This window comes from Aedes albopictus, chromosome 1 (assembly GCF_035046485.1).
Source record: "Aedes albopictus strain Foshan chromosome 1, AalbF5, whole genome shotgun sequence".
Lineage (NCBI taxonomy): Eukaryota > Metazoa > Arthropoda > Insecta > Diptera > Culicidae > Aedes > Aedes albopictus.
Window position 1 is genome coordinate 133,012,210 of NC_085136.1, and position 21,126 is coordinate 133,033,335.

A 21,126-nucleotide genomic window follows, 5' to 3' on the forward strand; every position below is an offset into this window, starting at 1 on the left:
GTATCAGAAGATGCATGCATAATAATTATCAGCCTTATTTAGCTATAGCAACAGTCAGTTGCTATTACATATTATTACTGTTTGCCCACATCATGGTGGCCTACCGATACTCTGTATGACGTGGTTGTTATCGATTGAAATTTTGCGGTTCCAATTATTAATGACTTCATTTAGTGAAGGTATCCGAAGAAGCAACGTCCACATTCTTCCCCATTGAAATGGGTCAGAGTGATACCTTCGTATGGATACTCACCTACATATTGATGCATACTTTCATCTTCAAGCCACCATATGTAACAAATGGCAACAGTTGGCAGTCGCCTTTTGTTCTCCGAACACGGTCAGAATAATTCACATGAATTCGTTTTCAAATAGACAAAACTTGCTTTACTGTTTATTGACCGTCATAGAGTTTAATTTATAGTTCTTCGAATACACAGTCATTTTTGAATCAACGACGTTTTATGTTATCCCAAACTGTCCATGAAACAAGCTATTCGTGGAATACCAGATCAATTCCGGTGTATATATATCTATTCCCCGCATTTTTAACGAAAAGTACCGAAGTGTCGATTCCGGTAAGAGATTTTCCATTGGGTCCCCTCACATTGCTCAATTTACGGCAATGAGAAGGCGGATTTTCTCACGAAGGTGGGGGCACGGAAAGGTGGGATCTATGAAAAAAGAATTTCACTTCTAATTCTCTTCAACCACTGAACCACTGAAAATCTAGGTCTTTATTGCAAAACTGTCATTTCATACTTCTCATCTTCCTGATTTGAGTTACAATCATGATGCCATATACTATATTTATAGCAAATAACATTCATGCATCGAATGTAGCATGAATTTAGTGTATAACGGTAGTATGCCACATTAGTCATGACGGTAAAAGTATTATGACGATAGGGGAAAAATAGTACTGTACGGCTCACTGTCTGAAACCCCCTAAGAGCTTCTGATAGGCTCCTGAGAATCCCCGAAGCGCCCCAGAAACCCCCAAAAACACCCCTGAGACCCCCCGGAGTCCACTGAAATTTCCACTGACAATGAGACACCATTAAGATTCCCCTGAAAACGCTCCTGATACCCCCTGGAATGCTCATCAGATTCCATGGAACCCTTTGAAATCACCTTCGCCCATCTTTAAACTTCCCTGAGACCCCCAGGCACCCCTGAAACCCCTTGGGACCGGCTTCAGTCTATTACCCCGAATGATTTTTTCACAAGGCTTCTTGGATACCCACTCTGGATAATTAACCCAGGTAGCGTTACCAAATTCTTGACCCAAGCTTGAACAAAGATTGTTATGCTTTGATCATATGTTGTTCTTTCTGGCTTTAAAACTAAGGAACTTTATAGCATTTTGACCAGGCTTGGCATTGGTCGCGAGATTCACAAGTATGCTACGGTTTTGCTCGCATCGACCTTCGTGAGCAACCGCTATGTTAGCAACCATAGATCGCATACACTAGTGGAAAAATCGTAACCAAGAAACCATTGTAGACCATTACGATTTGTTTGTTAGCTTGACCATCATAGACTCCGACCTTCAGTTAGTTAACCGTCACTCATGGTTCATTCGCGTCCTCGTACAAACTGCAAATATACTAGCTAAGTACCAGAGGAAAATTGCGTAAATGCATCAATACCATTCTTCTTGGCTGATTAGTAACCCTAGACCTATTATTGTCATACTCTTGTGGCAAGTCAATCATCCGTGCACTCCGAATTATGGTACCGTCTCCGTCATCATCCGCACATCGCTTGGCGTACAGCTGCAGTTGGTCCAGGTTTGTTGAATTATTTGTTGATTTTTTTGTCAATGGAAGGTCACATTTGCCGTTTTATTTTAGCGAAATAACCCCTGGATAGTTTGCCAAGTTCCCTCCAAACTACAGAATTTCAACTGATGAGTTCTCTCCAGGACCATACGTGTCGGAAGAATAATAAATTTGATTGGTTTTTTTTTTCTGGATTTTGAATGCATGTTCATTCCCATCCCTCGGCTCACATCGTTTCAGATACTGTCGGGAAAATTCGACAGTATCACGGAGGACATAATGAAGTGAACAATATTGTACTAAAATATGTCTATGTAAATAAATATTTGGTGCAAATGGTTTTGTTCAGTTTTTTTTTGCATTCTTGAAAAAGATAATAAGCTGCTAAGGTCTCGGGTGTGGTTCTATTTATGTAAGTGTTCGGACTAGGTAAAGTTATTGGGAAATTTCAAAAAGCTGAACACTGCAATCATTTTTGAACATTATCCAAATATTATCCGTAGAATAGATTGATTCAAAATAAAATGGAAAGAATAGGTTGCTCCTACTGCGGCCAGCAGTTATCCTGAATGAAATGATATTTCATAACTACACTGGCTCAATAACTCAAGAGCCTTCACTACTCGTGGTCAGTGGTCAGTGGTCAGAATTCGAAACGGCCATATAATTTGGATCAACACGGTAGTTTTGCGACTGCTGCAATGACCTTCGTGACCGTCGATTCAGTAATCGATGACGGTCGTTGTTAAGACAAACTTCATTGAAGTTTCCTATGGTTACTCGAACCTTTCGTTGGATGGACGTTCGCAACCCGAAAAGCTCCTGAGCAACGGCGTAGACGATTTGATGAGCCTATTGCGATTATGCGAATGTGAATGCGTACGAATATTTTCTGTTACGTGAAAGTGATTGCCAACGGTGATCAATACCAAGCCTGATTTTGACTGCGAATGTGATCATCAGATATGTATTCAAACAAAGGCTATTCTTTCAAGGAATGTTTAGGCGTTGCAATTGTTGATATTTCAATCAGAGATTTTTCCTTCTTTTAATCAATTCTGAATTCGGGAGAATGTTAAAGTCCTTGGGACGCCCTTGAAACGCCCCTGTGATCTCCAGGTACCCCTTGAATCCCCAAGATATGCCTCTGTAACGCCCCTGAGAAATGCTGTAACTCCCCTGAAACCCCCTGAGACCCATGAAGTGCCCCTGATACCCCAAGGAGTCCCTTGAAGTCCACGGAGCAGGAATGCCAGATGATTTTTTTTTTCCAAAAATCTTTATCCCATACCAAAAAAATAGCCCCTCTAGCTCGAAAATCTGTATTCAATATAAAATTTAATCTGTACGGATGCTCAAATTTCTGTGTAATACAGATAAATCTGTATATATGGCATCCCTGCCCCTAATAACCTTAGACCCCCTGAAACCTACTTGAAACGTCCCTGAGATCTCCGGGTATCCAGCTGAAAACTTTCGGGACCCCCTGAAATGCCCTTGCATCCTGGCCGCCGCCGTTGCCAAAGTTACCGAAATTATTATATTTTCTCTTGCATAATGTTGTTTCCTATGCTGATTCTGAACAGGTCTCATACTTGGCTCTTCTCATACGGGGCATAAAAAAGGTGCATAAAATAAAAGTGCACAACATTACCCGGCACACAAAACGGTTTTAGTGTTTTTGAGGTATCTTGTAATTCAACGAGAAGGTCTTTGAAATTCTCAGAATATTATTCTCAGAATGTCATTTTGTAATTGTACAGTCCAGGTCGTTGATAATAGGTGTGTCTAGTCCAGTGTCCCCAAACAAAATCAAATAGTTATTTTACGTACAAGAATCCCAACATCCCGTTCGCTTTACATAATATCAGTCTACCTTCCTCCTGGCTCAAATGTTGATCTTTATGCTGCCCATTCCCATGCTGTTCAGCACATCACCAGTCAAGCTTCAGATGCCGACATTATCCTGTCTCTGGGTGACTTCAATCTTAGCAAACTACATTGGCAAATCGACGACGAGATTAATGGATACATTCCCTCAAACATGACTTCCGACCGCGAAAGATGTCTCGTTGAATCCGTGTTTGCTTCCGGCCTTCGTCAAATCAACAGTTTCGTGAACGCGAATGGTGCACTACTGGATCTCGCGTTTGTTAGTCTACCAGAGCAAGTAGATATTGTTGTCCCACCTTCAGCAGTATAGCCTTCTGCGATTCGGTACCGTCGATGATGCACTCTCTGCCTTCTACAACAAACTCTCTGCTGTCTGCAACACTTATGTGCCGCGTAAGAAACGATCGTTCTCCTCAACGTTTAGCAAACCATGGTGGACACCCGAGCTGCGAAACCTTCGTAACACCCTAAGGAAAGCGCGACATCGTTTCTTTCTCACGAAATCAGAAAACGATAGGGCCACCCTTCGTGAGGCAGAATCAACGTACAAATCTGTTCTGTTGTCCACACACGAATCCTATATAGCCGAGATCCAGTCCAGTTTAAAACAGAACCCATCACAATTCTGGAACTTCGTAAGGAAACAAAAATCATCTGCTCGTATTCCTTGCAATGTCAATTACAATGGAACCCAAGCCAGTTCCAATTCAGAAGCGGCTAATCTCTTCTCTCGGTTTTTCGAAAGTGTGTTCAGCAAGGTGTCACCAGTGCCCCGTGAAGACTGCTTCGCTCACATTCCTTCGTATGACATCAACCTACCTACTATACAGTTTTCGCCAAACGAAGTGATGCTGGCCATCGACGATCTCGACTCTAAGAAAGGAGCCGGCACGGACGGTATTCCTCCTCTGTTCCTGAAGAACTGTTCGGCAGAATTATCAGCTCCTATAGCCATTCTCTTCAATAGTTCCCTACGTGAAAGTACATTCCCATTAGCGTGGAAAACTGCCTCCATCGTACCAATTCATAAGTCCGGGAATATCAACCGTGTGAATAATTATCGTGGTGTTTCCATACTATGTTGCTTGAGTAAACTATTCGAGAAACTGATGCATAATATCATCTACAATATCGCAGCACCTATAATTTCGGACTCGCAGCACGGTTTCATGACGCATCGCTCAACAACTACTAATTTGATGTGCTATGTTTCTACGCTATCACGGGAAGTGGAAAGGAGAAGGCAAGTCGACGCAATTTACGTTGATTTTGCAAAGGCATTCGACACCGTACCCCACAACCTGGTAGTCGATAAGCTCAAACATATTGGCTTCCCGGCTTGGTTTACAAAATGGACTTCCTCCTACCTATCCGGTCGCACCTCATACGTTGTGGTTAATTCAGCACGCTCTAGAACCTTCTGGGTTACGTCTGGAGTGCCCCAAGGCAGCGTACTTGGTCCGCTATTATTCAACATTTTTGTAAACGATCTGAACCTGGTCCTCTCGTCGGTCAAGCTGTCTTTCGCCGATGACCTGAAATTCTTTCGCGTTATAGAGACTTCGAATGATTGCACCGCTCTACAAGAGGATATCAACACAATGTTAATGTGGTGTAACAACAATGGAATGTTCGTCAACGGCCAGAAATGCAAGGTTCTCTCCTTTTCCCGTTCGAAGGATCCTATGCATCATCAGTACACCCTGGAGGATCAACCACTACAACGTGTTACGTCAATATGCGACCTGGGAGTCACTATCGATACCAAGCTCACGTTTAATGAACATGTTGGGATAACTACTGCCAAAGCATTCTCGGTTCTAGGGTTCATTCGTCGTCACGCTTCAAACTTTACTGACGTATATGCCCTGAAGTCGCTCTACTGTTGTTTGGTGCGAAGTATCCTGGAGTACGCTGCTCCTATTTGGATCCCGTACAACGCACATACTTTCGATCGAACGTGTGCAAAAAAAGTTTGTGCGATTTGCATTAAGGCTGCTTCCCTGGAATGACCCAATTAATCTTCCCGCCTATTCCGAACGGTGTAAATTAATAGACATAGAACCACTGACTACTAGACGTACTAAGCTGCAGCGCTTGTTCATCTTCGACGTCATTCAAGGAACAATTGACTGCCCTGCGCTTCTGCAACAGATATCGTTCAACGTTCCCCCTCGAAGTTTGCGGTTTGTCAGCTTACTATCTGTTCCGTATCATCGCTCAAACTACGGCTACAACAACCCACTCGACTCATGCATTCGAGCATTTAATGATGTTTCAAACGTGTACGACTTCAACACTACGAAAGCTGTTTTTAAAACACGGATTAGTCAATAGTTTAGTTTTTAAGATACATTACATTAAGTACAGTCTGTACGGTTTGACTATCGAAGACGGTGTAATAAATAAATAAATAAATAAATAAATAAATAAACATGAAAATTGCGGCATATATAAATGTAACGAAGAACGACAGAAAGTTTTACCCTTGAAAAAGGCCAAATACACAAGGCCAAAACGTCGGGCAATACAAAACTAGTCGTTTTGAATTTCCCCATATGTACTGAGAAAGCCAGTTAAAATATTCAACAAATTTCCAGTCGAAACTCACGTCATTGTCATTTTTGTCACCTTGTCAGCCCCTTGACAAGCGAGGGGTCCATTAATTTAACTCAGCCAAAGTGGTTTTCATCTTTTTTTTTTATCATATTCTAGCGAATAACCAAGGAAAATGTGAAATCCCTGACTTCATGTAAATGGCGGCCTGGTTTTAGCGAGAATTACCCAGTTTCAAATTGTACAGAATCTTCTTCAATCGTCTTTGAATCTACATTTGCGGTCATTGCTCGCTGCTATTCATGGTGCTCAATAACCTTACGAGTAGTTTTTTTTTGTAATGGCAGCTCATTCGGTACAATGATCGTATCCTCTGATAAGGTTCTCAAGTTTGTTTGAGTCCCCACATAGCAGGTTGTAACTGAGTAAGAGCCGTGTTACACCCAGCAAGGATGAAACCCACGTCAGGGTCGGCAAAACGCTTGTGACACTCCGCGAAAAGAAAACAATTTTAGGTCGGCTAAGGAAACTCCCACTATCTTCGTGGACTAGCTACACTTGTATTCCACTTTCTCTTGACGTCTTATTTTCCTACCATTTTCCTCTAGCTTTCTCCCTCCTAGCTTTGTGGCGTCCGCCCTTAACACCGAACGACACCTCCCACGTTCTTTAGGACTCGCCCTACCTTATACGCTCTACTTTTCTTCACTAATTCTGGGGCCCCGCGCACTGCACGCCTTCGCTGCGCTCCTTTCGCCTGTCCACTGGCTCCTTCTCTCCTTCCTGGGCCAAGGGGCGGGCAAATCTTCTCCTTTCCTCTCTCTTTTGTTGGCTGCAGCCTCTCGCGGACCTTCCTCCTGTCCCGTGCGCCACTCGAGTGTGTTGACGGACTCGAGGCTTCAGTAATCCGTAGAGTCACTGGAAAAGCCTGGGTTCGTCGGCGCGTTTGGTGGTTGTATCGGGTTACAGGGATGCGGACACACTACAAATTGGCTAGTAGGGTCCACGCGGCGGTAGCGACTTCCACTGAACGGATTACTAACTTGGTTTTGAAATAAAAACCGCGAGGTCCTGGAAATCCAGTATTCCTTCATACTCCTTCTTTATTCTCGGTATCCTTTTCTGTTTCTTAAATTCAACTTCAACAAACTTCTACTACTAAACTTTCCTCCAACTTTTATTTTCTCCAAACACGTTTTCTTTCTATCAGTCGAAGTGTTATAACGTGTACGACTGTTGGCTCTGAAGATCACCAGGCTAATGAAATGTTGTAATGGAGCTCGTTGACCCCGAACCTTTGGCCATTGACCCGTCTTGTATCCTCCTCAAGATGGCCACCCAGTTTGCCTCCCATGGCCACCCATTTGTGCAGTCCTGTGCAGCCTGGTGGTGGCTAGAAGAACTACCGTCGTCCTTGTATAGGGCAGTGTAGTGATGGCTGCGTTCGTGGGATTTTTGGGACGTTACACTTAACCTATCTACAAACGTTTCCTTTTTTTAGAACAAAATTTAACGTATACTAAACGCGACAAATCTCATCAATACTGGACGTTACACTGACACTTGTTACAAGGTCTTGTATGTGACCAATACGCAAATAAAGATCAGTATTATGTTGACCATGAATGCACTTGGAAGCCTTTCACTGATTCTCTAAGAATGTCCCAATTTTATATATTTTTACGGTTGTTGGGTATTCAAATGGCCTGGAGCTCAGAACTTTCATGTTTACCAAAATGTCCATTTAATCTACTCTTGCTGCGTGTCCTTGATGATATCCAAGGTGTTACGCAATACAAAAAGATGTTCTTTTTATGATTATCAGACAGTGTAAGGTTTGCAAAATGTCTTGGAGGCCAGGACTTCCAAGGGCTACATCAAGAACGTATCTCCAGTTCAGCTACATATCATAACTCTGCGGTTGCGTCGCATATACACGGTATCAAGTAACGAAAGACATCCACTTCACTGTGGTAATGTCTAAAGCCTGAAGCTGACTTCTACGCCTACATTTTAATTGTAGGCTGCTATTAATCGGGGCAATGATAATGAATACGCTATTGGAAACCTCACCTGTTCTCATTCAGAAGCAATCTCCGTCAGTAGTCTCGAAAATAGCTGGAGCGGAAACCAGGAGGAACGTTCCGTCGTAGAGGAATGTGGCCGACGAAATGATGAAGTGAAGACCAAAAACCGCATGGGAACCGGAAGGCAGGCGGTTCAACGGTCCGTTTTCTCTCCATTTTCCGATGGATTTGTGGCCAGAACACCCTTAAATTAAGTTAATGCTGATCGATGAACTTGGAGTGGGTTATTTATTGTAACATATCACCCGCATGCAGTTTATCATTGACATAGTCCGCATTTCGAATATTGTAATTACGTTACGAAAGTGATTGCTTTTCCATCGGCTAAAAGGTAACGAAATGGCCTACTTTTCCATTCTTGGTCAAGTGTGCCGAAAAGTACTACTTTTCAACACTGTTAAGTGTGCCGAAAAGTAGTACTTTTCGGCACTTTTGCTTGAATGGCAAATTTGACGTCAATTTTACACTCTTTTTCACTGCTAATGAATCAAAACTGCCGGAAGTTAATCCCTTCCATGTCCAGGAACTTCCCGCAGGTCATTTGCGGTGTTGTAGATGCTCTGCTCTTTGAAGATAAGGTGCCAAGTTGAACTGGACGGAAGCTTGAAAATTTGTGACAGTCATATCGACGGCCTACTATATTGCCTACTTGATCGGAAACATTGGCTAATACACGTGGTCGCCAGCTTCTGTATGTTTTCTCGGTTTGTGTTTGTGTAGGAAGTGAGGACTGTACTCGATGGCTGTTTTTTCGTAATTACAAAAAACTTTGTATGCAACTCGTTGCAAAACTCGATTTTTTCGGCACTCGTCATATTTATCCAACTCGGCAAGCCTCGTTGGATAAATGTATGACTCGTGCTGAAAAAATCATCATTTTGCAACTTGTTGCATAAATAACTATTTCAGGTTGATGGCTGTTGTGTACTGTTTCTGTGGCTTAGCTGGTTAAAGCACCGGTCGAGCGCATTCGGAGTCGTGGGTTTAAATCCCACCAGAACGCGATTTTTTTGTCATAAATTTCATCTCTCATTTTGCCAATTAGCAACATTTTGTGCCTTCTAATTACAAGTTTTTCCAGTGTGTACTGTTTTATTTTGAACTGTAGGCGAATTCGGATGTGCTGGCCTACCTATTGAGTCAATCCTTCAATACGTAGGCCAGCAAAACAGCTGTGAATAACAAATCGTCTGGATCAGGTCTGAAGTTCAGCAGGATGAGTAAGCGAAAGCGGAACGTTTTCTGTGGTGAATGGTCAAGGCCATCGAAGTGTAGATTATCAAGAAGAGGAACAGGGAAGTTCAATTTAACCAGCGGGTCGAGTTATCTACACAAAACTTTGACGATGTTGAATATGTATAGGAAAGCGTACAGCGAATTGAGCGAATCCAGCGAAAGTTTACTCGTTTTGCCTTACGCCACCTCAGGTGGAGGAATCAGCATGACCTACCAAGTATGAGAGCCGTTGCCAACTCATACATTTGGAACCTCTCGCTGCAAGGCGCAATGTTGCTCAAGCATGCTTTGTCGGAGACCTCCTGCAGGGCAATATTGATTGCCCATCACTTTTGAGCATGCTGAACATCAACGCACGCCGCCGGAATCTGCGAACACACTAATTTTTACGTCTTCCTTCAGCTAGGACTAATTACAGTCAACACGAACCGATTCGTAGCATGTCCCGTGTGTTCAATAAATAAATAAATAAATAAAGGTAGATCAGCTCAAGCGGTATTCCCGCTAATACTCCTGAGGAAACATATTATTACACGGACACAACATATTATTAATACTTCCTGTGAGCTATTTGATCTTTGAAGGAAGCACGACTCTAGACAACGGATTAGCATGCAATGCCCAATTGCACAGCCGAAAACTTTTCCGAAATCCAACGAAATGAAAAGCAGATATTAGTGTGCACTACGCCATCATGGTGTGCCAAACGTAACATCTTAGGAGGGTTATATTAATCGTGCCTCGGGTGCGCTTTAAGTTTCGTAGGCCTCGACTTCTTCGGACCAATCAATGTTACCGTGGGAAGATGCAAGGGAAAACTCTACGTGACACTTGCCTGGTCGCGTGAACCGAAGTGGTGTATAACCTGAGCACAGCGTCCTGTTAACACTTAATATGGCGGTTCAGCTATCGATGCGGGTTCCGAAATATTTTACGACAATGGAACAAGTTTTAAAGGGTCAGCCAAGAGTTGCTACAGAAGTTGTGGATGTTTGATAGAGATCACGAAGACTCTTTCACTGGTTCGAATACGTAGCAGATCTTAAAGAGACTATCTGATTCTAACATGGGTGGCGTATGGAAACGAATCACGCAGCCCGTTGAGAAAGCGATGGCGGCTTTGAGCGATGGGCGAAGGATAACCGATGACAGCTTGGGAGCAACCTTGGCTGAAACTGAATTTCTGGTCATCCTATGCCCGTTGACATACTACAGAACAACGCTAAATTATATACAAATACTTCCAATAATTTCATCCTCTAGTCTTCTTCCGGACTACATTGAGAGCAGAAGGCGAGCAGTTGGCGAATGAATCCTGGACGTGTTTGACAATAGAAATACACTAGAACTCCAATGGCGCTGTAGTCATTTTTCCTATTTAATTATATTAACAACTTGAATTGCCATATTTGATTTTTGTAACAGGGTGTCTACTACCTGGAGAAACCTGGAAAACCGGGAATCCTCAGGGAATTTTATTTAACAAGGCAAAACCCGGAATACTCAGGGAATATCTTGAGTACTCAGGGAAATTTTACTCCGATAAAAAAAAAAAACATTGGGTCGTATGAATAAATAAAAACATGGTAGTAATGCATATAGAAATTTCGCCACAAGGATTATTTTCAGAAATTCCGTCAGGGTTTCTTTTTGGAACAGCTTTAGAATTACCTCCTGGAATGTCTCTCAGGATTTCTTATAAAATTCCTTCCGCATTTTTGACGCTATTTTTCTTGGTATTCCATTTTGATTTTTTTTTCGGAAAGGCATACTTGCGGATTCCTTCCAGGATTCCAACCGATTTCTCCTGGAGTTTTTCACGGGGATGCTATTTCTTTCCGGAGTTCCTCCAGTGTTTTGCTCAAAGAAATCTTCGTAGGATTTCTACCAGAATTTATCCCGAATACTCTATAAGAATTTCTGTCGGGATAAATCGTGGAATTTCTTTCGGCATTCCTCATGGAAATTTTATACGATTTCTTCCGGTGTTCCTCTTGGGACTTCCCCAGAAGATCTTCCCAGAATTTCTTTCGAAGTTGCTAAAGGAGTTATTCCTGGGGTTTCTACTAAAGTTCCTCCAAGAGTTCCTGAAGGAGTTTTCACGAATTTACTGCAAGAGTTCCTCAAGAGGTTCCTTTCATTTTTTTCCTGTGATATCTTCAAACAATTGCTTTGGGCTTTCTTCGGTCTCCTACAGGAATTTATTAAAAGTTTACTTTTATTTTAGGTTTATTTTGATGTTTTACCTGAGATTTCTCTCGGAGTATCTCCTGGAACTTCTCTCAGAAGATTCCTTCCGATGTAGGTCATGAGATGCTTCTCAGAGTTTATCTGAATTTACCCTGGACTTTCTCCTATTTTTTTTTTCTAGAGTGCCTTCTGGGATTTCCACAGGAGTTATTGCTGATATTTCTCATTGAATTCTTCTCTTGCATTCTTTCAGAGTCAGGCTGTTCCTTGTAGTTGTACCAGATTTCTGGCAGTGATCCACCTGAGTTTTTTTTTACAGATATTCTCTGCATTATTCCCAAATTTCTTCCAGTAATCTTTACCAGAAATTATCCCGAGATTCTGGATACTCCTTTAGGGATTTCTCCGAAAATTATTGCAGGGATTCTTCTACGGGTTTTCCTCAGAATGTCTCCTGAGATAACTTACGAAATACCTTATAGGAAATATATATCCTGGAGAAATATTCGAGGGAATTCAAATAAAATCTTGCGGAAAACTCCGCAAAGTGTTATTGAAGAAATCTCGATAGGGACTTCAGGAGAAACCGGAGTTAAAATGAAACATCTCGAAAAAAGTTCTAGGTAAAAGTAATCCCGAGAAGAAATATAAGGAAATATAAAGAAACATAAGGACATCCAAGGAGGAATTCTGAATACCTCATGGAATCCTGAAAGTAGCTACGGACTTAGTTCCGCGAGAAAACAAGAGAAATATCTGAAAACTATCGGTAAAAATCCCGATATAAACTATTGGATAGCTATCCCGGAAAACCACTAAAGGAGACACGGACACTGGCTTCAGCCGTCGGCTGTACCGATTGAACGATACTTAACACGGAGTGGCTACGGATAAGAAGCTATTCTCGTGAAAAATTTCATCGCTCGGAGTGGGAATCGAACCCTCACCCATCCGGGCTCTAATCGCATGGCTACGAGGCCCAACCAAGAAATTTTGAATAGTTTTGGATGGATCTTCAGCAGGAATCCAGCGAGAATCTCTGGAAGTATATCGGAAAACTTTTGAAAATAATATCGGGACGTACTCAAACAGATATCTCGTGAAAGAATCTTGCGGAAAGCCAGGAAGTTACTTTGTAAGAAGTTCCAGGAATTACGCTCAGAAGTCAGAAATCTTGAAAGTATTCAGCAGGGAAACTTACGTATTTTCGGCAGTGTTGTTCTCTTTGTCATGTTTTTTTTTTGAAACCTAGGTTTCAGCTGTTAAATTCAGTAACAAATTTGAAAACGACGTATAATCAATGCTGTAGCATCGATTATACGTCGTTTTCAAAATTTGTTACTGAATTCAGAGTTGACATCAAATCTTTCCCAACCAAGCTGAATATGATCAAGTTTCAGGCAATTTAGCTGACATAAAACCCTCATGACGAAGAGAACTAACCTGCCGATGCCCTAAGTCACCCTTTATATTATTTTTAGAAAATTTGGGTATTTTTTTGAATTAGGGTAAGAAATCAAGCTTTGAACTAGTCAAATTGTAATCTTAATTTGAACCATTTCAAAATTCATTAAAATAATACACTTTTTGGGCAAATCTTGTCCCAAAAAGGTTGGTAAGTGGATTCTCATAATATAACCTGGTAGAATTGACTTTAAAAGCATTGAATGAAGTGTTTTTTTCATTGAAAATAAGAAATTGAAAAATCACTGCGATTTCACCCATTTCCCCCCAGAGGAAGCACATTTTCGGTGCACTCGTACAGCTCACGCATTATATCACACGCAATAAGTGAATACGTTAATTGAAAGCAAATTCATCGTAGAATCGACTAACCGAATAATATTCCACATTATTTGTCATAAAATTATCAAATTTACGTAATTATTACTTGGAGAATCTTATCTTGAATTGAACCATTTGTAATCAAGATTTGAACTAGTGAGAGGGGGCGAGCTTCTAGTGTTGGCCTGCAGACTGCGCTAGTGGCTGCTTTGTTTACTCTTGGAAGATGAAAAATTCAAAATTTTGTTTCCAAATTTCTGAAGAATTCCGAACATTCTGAGTTGAAATTCCACTGCCTAATGAAACATAGTTATGAGAATTAGCAGATCCATGTGATTTTGGGTTGTTTAGCATGAAATTGGCTGTTGTGGGAATTGCTCGAGCTGCTGCCGCCAGTAGTTCAAATCTAGATTAAAATTGGTTCAAATTATGATTACGATGGTTCAAATTAAGATTAAAATCATTATTGACAAATAATTGAATTTTTCAATGAAATGTGGTGCAAATGTAAACTTTTTACCACTTTACGAAAAGCTAATACCTGTGTCTTTCATATACCTGAGACTTCACCGTAGTAAATTTTTTCCATGTGGGTGAAAAAATCAGTCAATATTCCCGATGCTTCAGAAAACCGCATTTTGGTTCAATTCATGATTACCTACCCTATAAACTTTTAAAATTTCATCTGGAAAAACCTGGAAAACTCAGGGAATTTCATTTTGAGTTATAAGTAGACACCCTGTGTAAGTTCCCATCGTGTAGAGGGTCTCTTGTTTTGCTAAACAAAATTTATTTGACAGTTCTAGTACCGCTACCCGAGCAGAAGAAAATAAAAAGTGAATAACATATCAAGGTATTAATCTTAAATACTACCATACCTTTATATGCCCTTCATTAGGTGGTAATAAGAGGCAAAATAACAAAAATGAATACCAAAATTTTGTATAAATAACACCTAGAAAATAACAAATCCTGTTATTTCAATAATGAATGCATACCTTAAATTACAAGAGCTGTATTTGTTATTCCAAAGTTATTGAATAACAAACTAATAACATTTCTTGTTACTGAATGTTTCATTTGTTCGATGACTTCATGATGTAATAGCAAATCTTGTTCTTCGATTATTTTCACTGCTAAACCAACAAATACTACATCAATACCAAACTCTGCTCAATTACCTCCAACTGTTATTGTGATGTTCTCATAACATTTCGTAGAATAACGCAGCAATAACAATTTTAGGGTTTAGAGCACATGTTGCTCTTCGCATGGTATTTCTAAGGTATGCCCTTCTACTCGGGTAATGACGCTGTAAGGGCGTGGCAAACTAGATGCTAGTCACACGAACAGTTAGGACATTGGGCTTCTGTGGCTAGTTATTCTAATTGTTTGACTGTAGAATTTACGTCAATAATTTTTAAAAGAATACTTAAGGTACACCAGGGCAAGATGAAACGGATTAAGAAAGATGCATCATCGGGATAATATAATGTTATCTAATCATTTATTTTTAGAACCAAACAATCTTTTGGCGAAGGAATTTTTTTCCAAATTGTGTTGAAATCATTTTCAAAACTTGGCGTTTCATCTTGCCCCGGTGCACCTTACTACAGTTATTAGAATATTTAAGTACAATAATCTTTATTTTTAGAGAATATAGAATGAACTCACCAAATAATATTTAAAAAATACTAATCTAGATAAACTGAGTGGCATCTACTACTCGCGAAGCGCATGACCTTTTCCAGTGAACATTAGTTTACTCATTCCCTACACGAGCAAAACTTTGTTGAATTTAGTGCAAAGCAAAAACAATGTCGTGTCAATAATTGTAGCAGTGTACCGATCTGACAATGGCATTTCCCATGTTTTTGTCGAATAGGTCGCCGGTAGAGGAATGCTGCGGTGTTGCGTGAAGCTCAGTTGGTTCATAGTTGCATTCATATCCGGATCCACTACGGAAGGAAGTCGAATTGTGTTTTGCTCGTTAATTGGAATGGCAATAGGTTGCTCCGAGCTCACTGGCTGAGTTGGCACACATTACCTATGTACCTACAGGTGCAAGGATTGTGATGAGTGTGGCGTAACAACGGACCGGACGTCGTCGTCTCGTAAAGGACTGTGGCTCCAGCTGGTAAGGGCTTCAATTAGACAGCCAGCACCCACTTTCTCCAGCTGATGCTCCCATGATGGGCGGCGGCAGCATCTAACACAGGAAGTAGTTCGTTGGTATCGATTGCATCCATGGAAATGCGCTTTGATGGAATTTACCGTTAGGGCTCAGAACAAGAGAGAGAGAGACTGGTGTTCGGAAAGTGCAGCTGATTGTCGGGAACAAACAGCACGTGAACTGGTTGGACAGATTTCTCGGTCGGACGCAGCACTCAATTTGTTGACGGAGCTAATTTGCTGTGCCGGAGTAGAGCTTATAATTATAAACTTTCTAATTGACATTAAAAGTTGTCTCTCCGGTGGTGCCGTGTGCAATGTGACGGTGATTGGGTGTATTGAATAAAGTTCAGCAGTTTTTAATGAAGTTTCCAATGGTGTGATTAGTTGTTGGAAAAATATAAAAGCTTCTTACCTTACGGGGTCTATTTGTATAGAAATGGTTGAATTAGTTTTTTTTTTTCATTTTCCTGTACGAAGAATACTACGGTCCAAAATTTAACCTGCCTTTACCAGATTCTCAAGGATTTGAAATGTCTTGATTGATGAAATCATTACAGCAGATTCTTCATTGCTAAATTTCCAATCAAAAGTTTCAGTAAACTATTGATACTCATGATGCTTTTACTACCGAATCAAAAACCTGACCTCAAAGTGGACAGTGAACTATCACTTCCGGAGAACAACCAGATCTGTATCCAAACCGCGCCTCTTCCAACGATGTTCCTCGACCATAGGCGACCGATCTCCGCAGCTCCATTTCTTCGTCTTTGATCATGTTCCAATAACGCTGGCTGATGATGAACGGGTGAAATAGCTAATCCTCACTCTCCCCCACCCCTCTTCTAATTCGCAAACGCACGCTATCAAATGAGAAATTGATTCGCTAATTAATTCCAAAAATAGTTTTCCTCGCTTAATGCGCTGATGCTCGATCGAAATGTCCATAACAAGCATCAAATGCTCGTTTCTATTTCTGGTGCGACACTTCCTTCCTCGTCTCGTCGCTGTCGTCGTCGTCATCGTTTTCGTCCGTATGTTCCGCCTCGGCCCGGGATCTGCGTGTGACTTCAAGACGAACGTACCTAACCATCCCATCACGAAGTGCACATATCTACACATTCGTATGTCACCGATTACATATTTTGTGCTGTTTACCATTTCCTGACCAGACGATTCCGATGTTGACTTCAATCATGCTGCAATTTACTGGGGCGATATGTAGAGGTGTGTACACAACGTGCTGTGAGCGGGTATGTTTGCTGGCATATGCACAAATAAAATAGTTGGAATTGTGTGAACATCGGACCAGTTTAAGGACAAACTTCTTAACATCCCGCTTTAACAGTGCATCAAAACTTCAAACGCACAAATCACAAGAAGCAAGCTTCACACATCAAAGTATTTTATTATTCTGTTCTTGCTCACTTGTAATAAGTCTAAAATAAGAAGATCAGACGCGCTGGTTTTGTTTACGAAGAGATTTGTGCCCTCGAAATCGTGAGTAGGTGCCAAAGTCGGCCATTGTGGCGGCCATGTTGGGATTCTAACAAGTCTGTCCTTGCAAACTTGGTTGAGTTATAAAAATTCATCACTAGTACGTGTACATTTTTCGCCTCAATGCGTTTCAATAGGCGACTTTTCATTAATAAGGTGTTATGAATACGACAAATGCAAAAAATGCCAAGTATTCATTAACTTAGGATGTTGATACCTGTGGAGTTTGGTATTTCACTGGGATGGAATCACCCCTCACGTGCAGCACACACAACTTACCCAGGCTGACGTCGTTTCGCAAGTGGCAAGAGTGAACGCGGTTGGGTGACGCCTGGAGTTGTTGCTACGCAAGCAGGGATGCTAACATTGTCTGCTTGACAGTTCGCATCACATTCAAATGCGCTATATCGCCTGCTGTGATCAATCTCCTTTCCACAGCTTTATGCAGTACATCTTATATCTCACAATACCTTACCGATCAGGCCAAGGCCTCTGCTGTACATAGTAGCCGTCTCCATTCCACTCGGTCCATGGCTGTTTGTCTCCAGTTCCGCACTCTGCGTAGGGTCCGCAGATCGTCCTTCACTTGGTCGACCCACCTAGCTCGCTGCGATCCACGTCTTCTTGTACCGGTCTTAAGACTCTCGAGAACCATTTTAGTCGGGTTGCTATCCGATATCCTGATGACGTGACCTGCCCACCGTAGCCTTCCGATTTTCGCGGTATGGACGATGGTTGGTTCCCACAGCAGCTGATGCAGCTGGTGGTTCATTCGCCTTCTCCAAGTCCCGTCTTCCATCTGCACTCCGCCGTAGATGGTACGCAACACCTTCCGTCCAAAAACTCCAAGGGCGCGTTAGTCCTCTGCACGTAGGGTCCTTGTTTCGTGCCCATAGAGGACTACCGGTCTAATCAGCGTTTTGTAGATAGTTAACTTCGTGTTACGGCGAACTTTATTACGCGAACCGTTAAGCTCAGGTAGGCCAGGAGGAGGAATTCAGACCGACGATTGGAAAGTTCATCGCCCACCAGCAGACGAACGAAAACGGCCTACGACTCATTGATTTCGCCGCCTCCAAAAATATGGCCATTCGTAGCACCTTTTTCCAACACAGCCTCCCTTATCGTTACACCTGGAGATCACCATAGCAGACGGAATCTCAAATCGACCACGTTCTGATTGACGGACGGCACTTCTCCAACATTATCGACGTCAGGACCTATCGTGGCGCCAACATCGACTCCGACCACTATCTGGTGATGGTCAAACTGCGCCTAAACCTCTCCGTCATCAACAATGTACGATACCAGCGACCGCCACGGTACAACTTAGAGCGACTGAAACAGCCGGATGTCACCTCAGCATACGCGCAGAATCTCGAGGCCGCGTTGCCAGGCGAGGGCGAGCTCGATGAGGCCCCTCTAGAGGACTGCTGGAGCGCAGTGAAAGCAGCCATCAACGACGCAGCCGAGAGCACCATCGGGTACGTGGAACGGAATCGACGGAACGAATGGTTCGACGAAAAGTGCATAACGGTTTTGGAGGAGAAGAACGCAGCGAGGGCGGTAATGCTGCAGCAAGGGACTCGACAGAACGTGGAACGTTATAAACAGAAGCGGAAACAGCAGACCCGCCTCTTTCGGGAGAAAAAGCGCCGCCTGGAAGAAGCGGAGTGTGAAGAAATGGAACTGCTGTGCCGTTCCCAAGAAACACGGAAGTTCTTTCAGAAGCTCAACGCATCCCACAACGGCTTCGTGCCGCGAGCTGAAACGGTGGCAGAGCTGTACACCCGCCTGAAACGCGAAGCAGCAAAGGTCGGACTGGTGGTGAATGCCTCAAAAACAAAGTACATGCTGGTAGGTGGAACCGAACATGACCGGATCCGTCTGGGTAGTAATGTTACGATAGACGGGGATACTTTCGAGGTGGTGGAAAAATTCGTCTACCTCGGATCCTTACTGATTTCTGACAACAACGTGAGCCGTGAAATTCGGAGGCGCATCATCAGTGGAAGTCGGGCCAACTACGGGCTCCAGAACAAACTGTGGTCGAAAAAGATACACCCACGCATCAAATGCACCATGTAAAACACGCTACAGTGCGAGAAATAAGTATAGAGACAGAGCCGTTTTCCATACAAAAAAATCAAATAATCAAAATCTCTTTTTCTAGCGATTCGATTGTTATGGAATTTTGTCTGCAACCTTAGAACAACTAGAATTTTGGCTAGAAATATAAATCATCATCCATGAAAACGTTTATATCGACTTTTCAGATTCAAATAAATATAAAGACACATTTTTATATGGAAATACGTGTCTTTATATTTATTTGAATCTGAAAAGTCGATATAAACGTTTTCATGGATGATGATTTATATTTATAGCCAAAATTCTAGTTATTCTAAGGTTGCAGACAAAATTCCATAACAATCGAATCGCTAGAAAAAGAGATTTTAATCCCTAAACATGATTATTTTGTATGGAAAACGGCTCTGTCTTTATACTTATTTCTCGCACTGTAATAAGACCGGTGATCCTCTACGGGCACGAGACATGGACCATGCTCGAGGAGGACCTACAAGCACTCGGAGCTTTCGAGCGACGCGTGCAAAGAACGATCTTCGGCGGTGTGCATGAGAACGGTGTGTGGCGGAGAAGGATGAACCACGAGCTCGCTGCACTTTACGGCGAACCCTGCATCCAGAAGGTGGCCAAAGCCGGAAGGATACGGTGGGCAAGGCATGTTACAAGAATGCCAGACAACAACCCTGAAAAACTGGTGTTTGCAACTGATCCGGTTGGCACAAGAAGGCGTGGAGCGCAGAGAGCACGATGGGCGAACCAGGTGGAACGTGACCTGGCGAGCATTGGGCGCGACCGAGGATGGAGAGCGGCAGCCACAAACCGAGTATTGTGGCGTACTATTGTTGATTATGTCTTGTCTTTAATGTGATGTCGAACAAATAAATGTATGTATGTATGTATGTATGTATGTAATATCAATATCATCAGCGAAACCAAGCAACTGAACGGACTGAAACGAAAATCGTCCCTCTCGTGTTCATCCCCGCTCTTCTTATTACACCTTCTAACGCAATGTTGAACAGCTATTGTTCCACCCTAATATTCGGCCGTTTTTGTTCGAAAATGCACAACCTGAGCTTTCGGTAAGCTAGTGCTGCCATCTAACGAATACTAGGAAAACTCTGATAGCTTAAATTTTGTGCACTTTTATCGAGTTCCACTCACATTCGTTCATTCATCTACTCGATCGTGCGATAGCACCCGATTTTGAAGTTCATTCGATTGTGCTCGAACAATATGGGTTGTGTGGAGCGATCGAATGCGATTATTTGAATTTTCAAAGGAAACTTTTCATGCCTGGGAAACCCGAGTAGTTTTCCACTCCGGATTGAAAATCAATACCTTGTTGGGTACAATAAGTCTTTTGATTGGACTAATGCGCCATTTGAGCAGAGTGCTTAGTTAAAGACAGACGTACTATTGTGAGTTTAAAAGATAAGTGAAGCCACTACATATTGTACCTCAAACTAGATTGCAACGAAAATCGTTTGTGAAGTTGTGAAACTAAGTAAGTGATAATATTAATAGTGCCGTAAACCATTTGCTAATGACCAATATCGTATTTGCAATAGATTCGAGAGTTAGCATTGAAGCACATGTTAGAGCCCAGTAAAGCCTAGTTGTGAGTAAGATCAGGGCAGTCATAGGTAAGCATAAAGCATTACTCATAATGTTCAAATTGGCTGAAAATATCCCGTTGAACAGGATTCCCTACTCAACGTGGGGTGTGGGTGTAGGCTCAACTTTTGGTAACCACGTGCTCCTTCGTCAACCAATTTGGGCACAGTTCGACGAGCATTCGACGTTGTCTCGACGATAACGACACGGTAGCGAGAGTG

The 21,126-nt window shown here is 42.2% G+C and overlaps 1 long non-coding RNA gene across 1 annotated transcript; it reads left to right on the plus strand.

Moving 5' to 3' along the window:
- Window positions 1-1,406: 1,406 nt before the first annotated feature.
- On the plus strand, window positions 1,407-2,411 carry LOC134285669 (uncharacterized). The gene is made up of 2 exons (XR_009996531.1): window positions 1,407-1,793; window positions 1,857-2,411. It is a non-coding gene; the product is annotated as an uncharacterized LOC134285669 (long non-coding RNA).
- The last annotated feature ends 18,715 nt before the right edge of the window (window positions 2,412-21,126 follow it).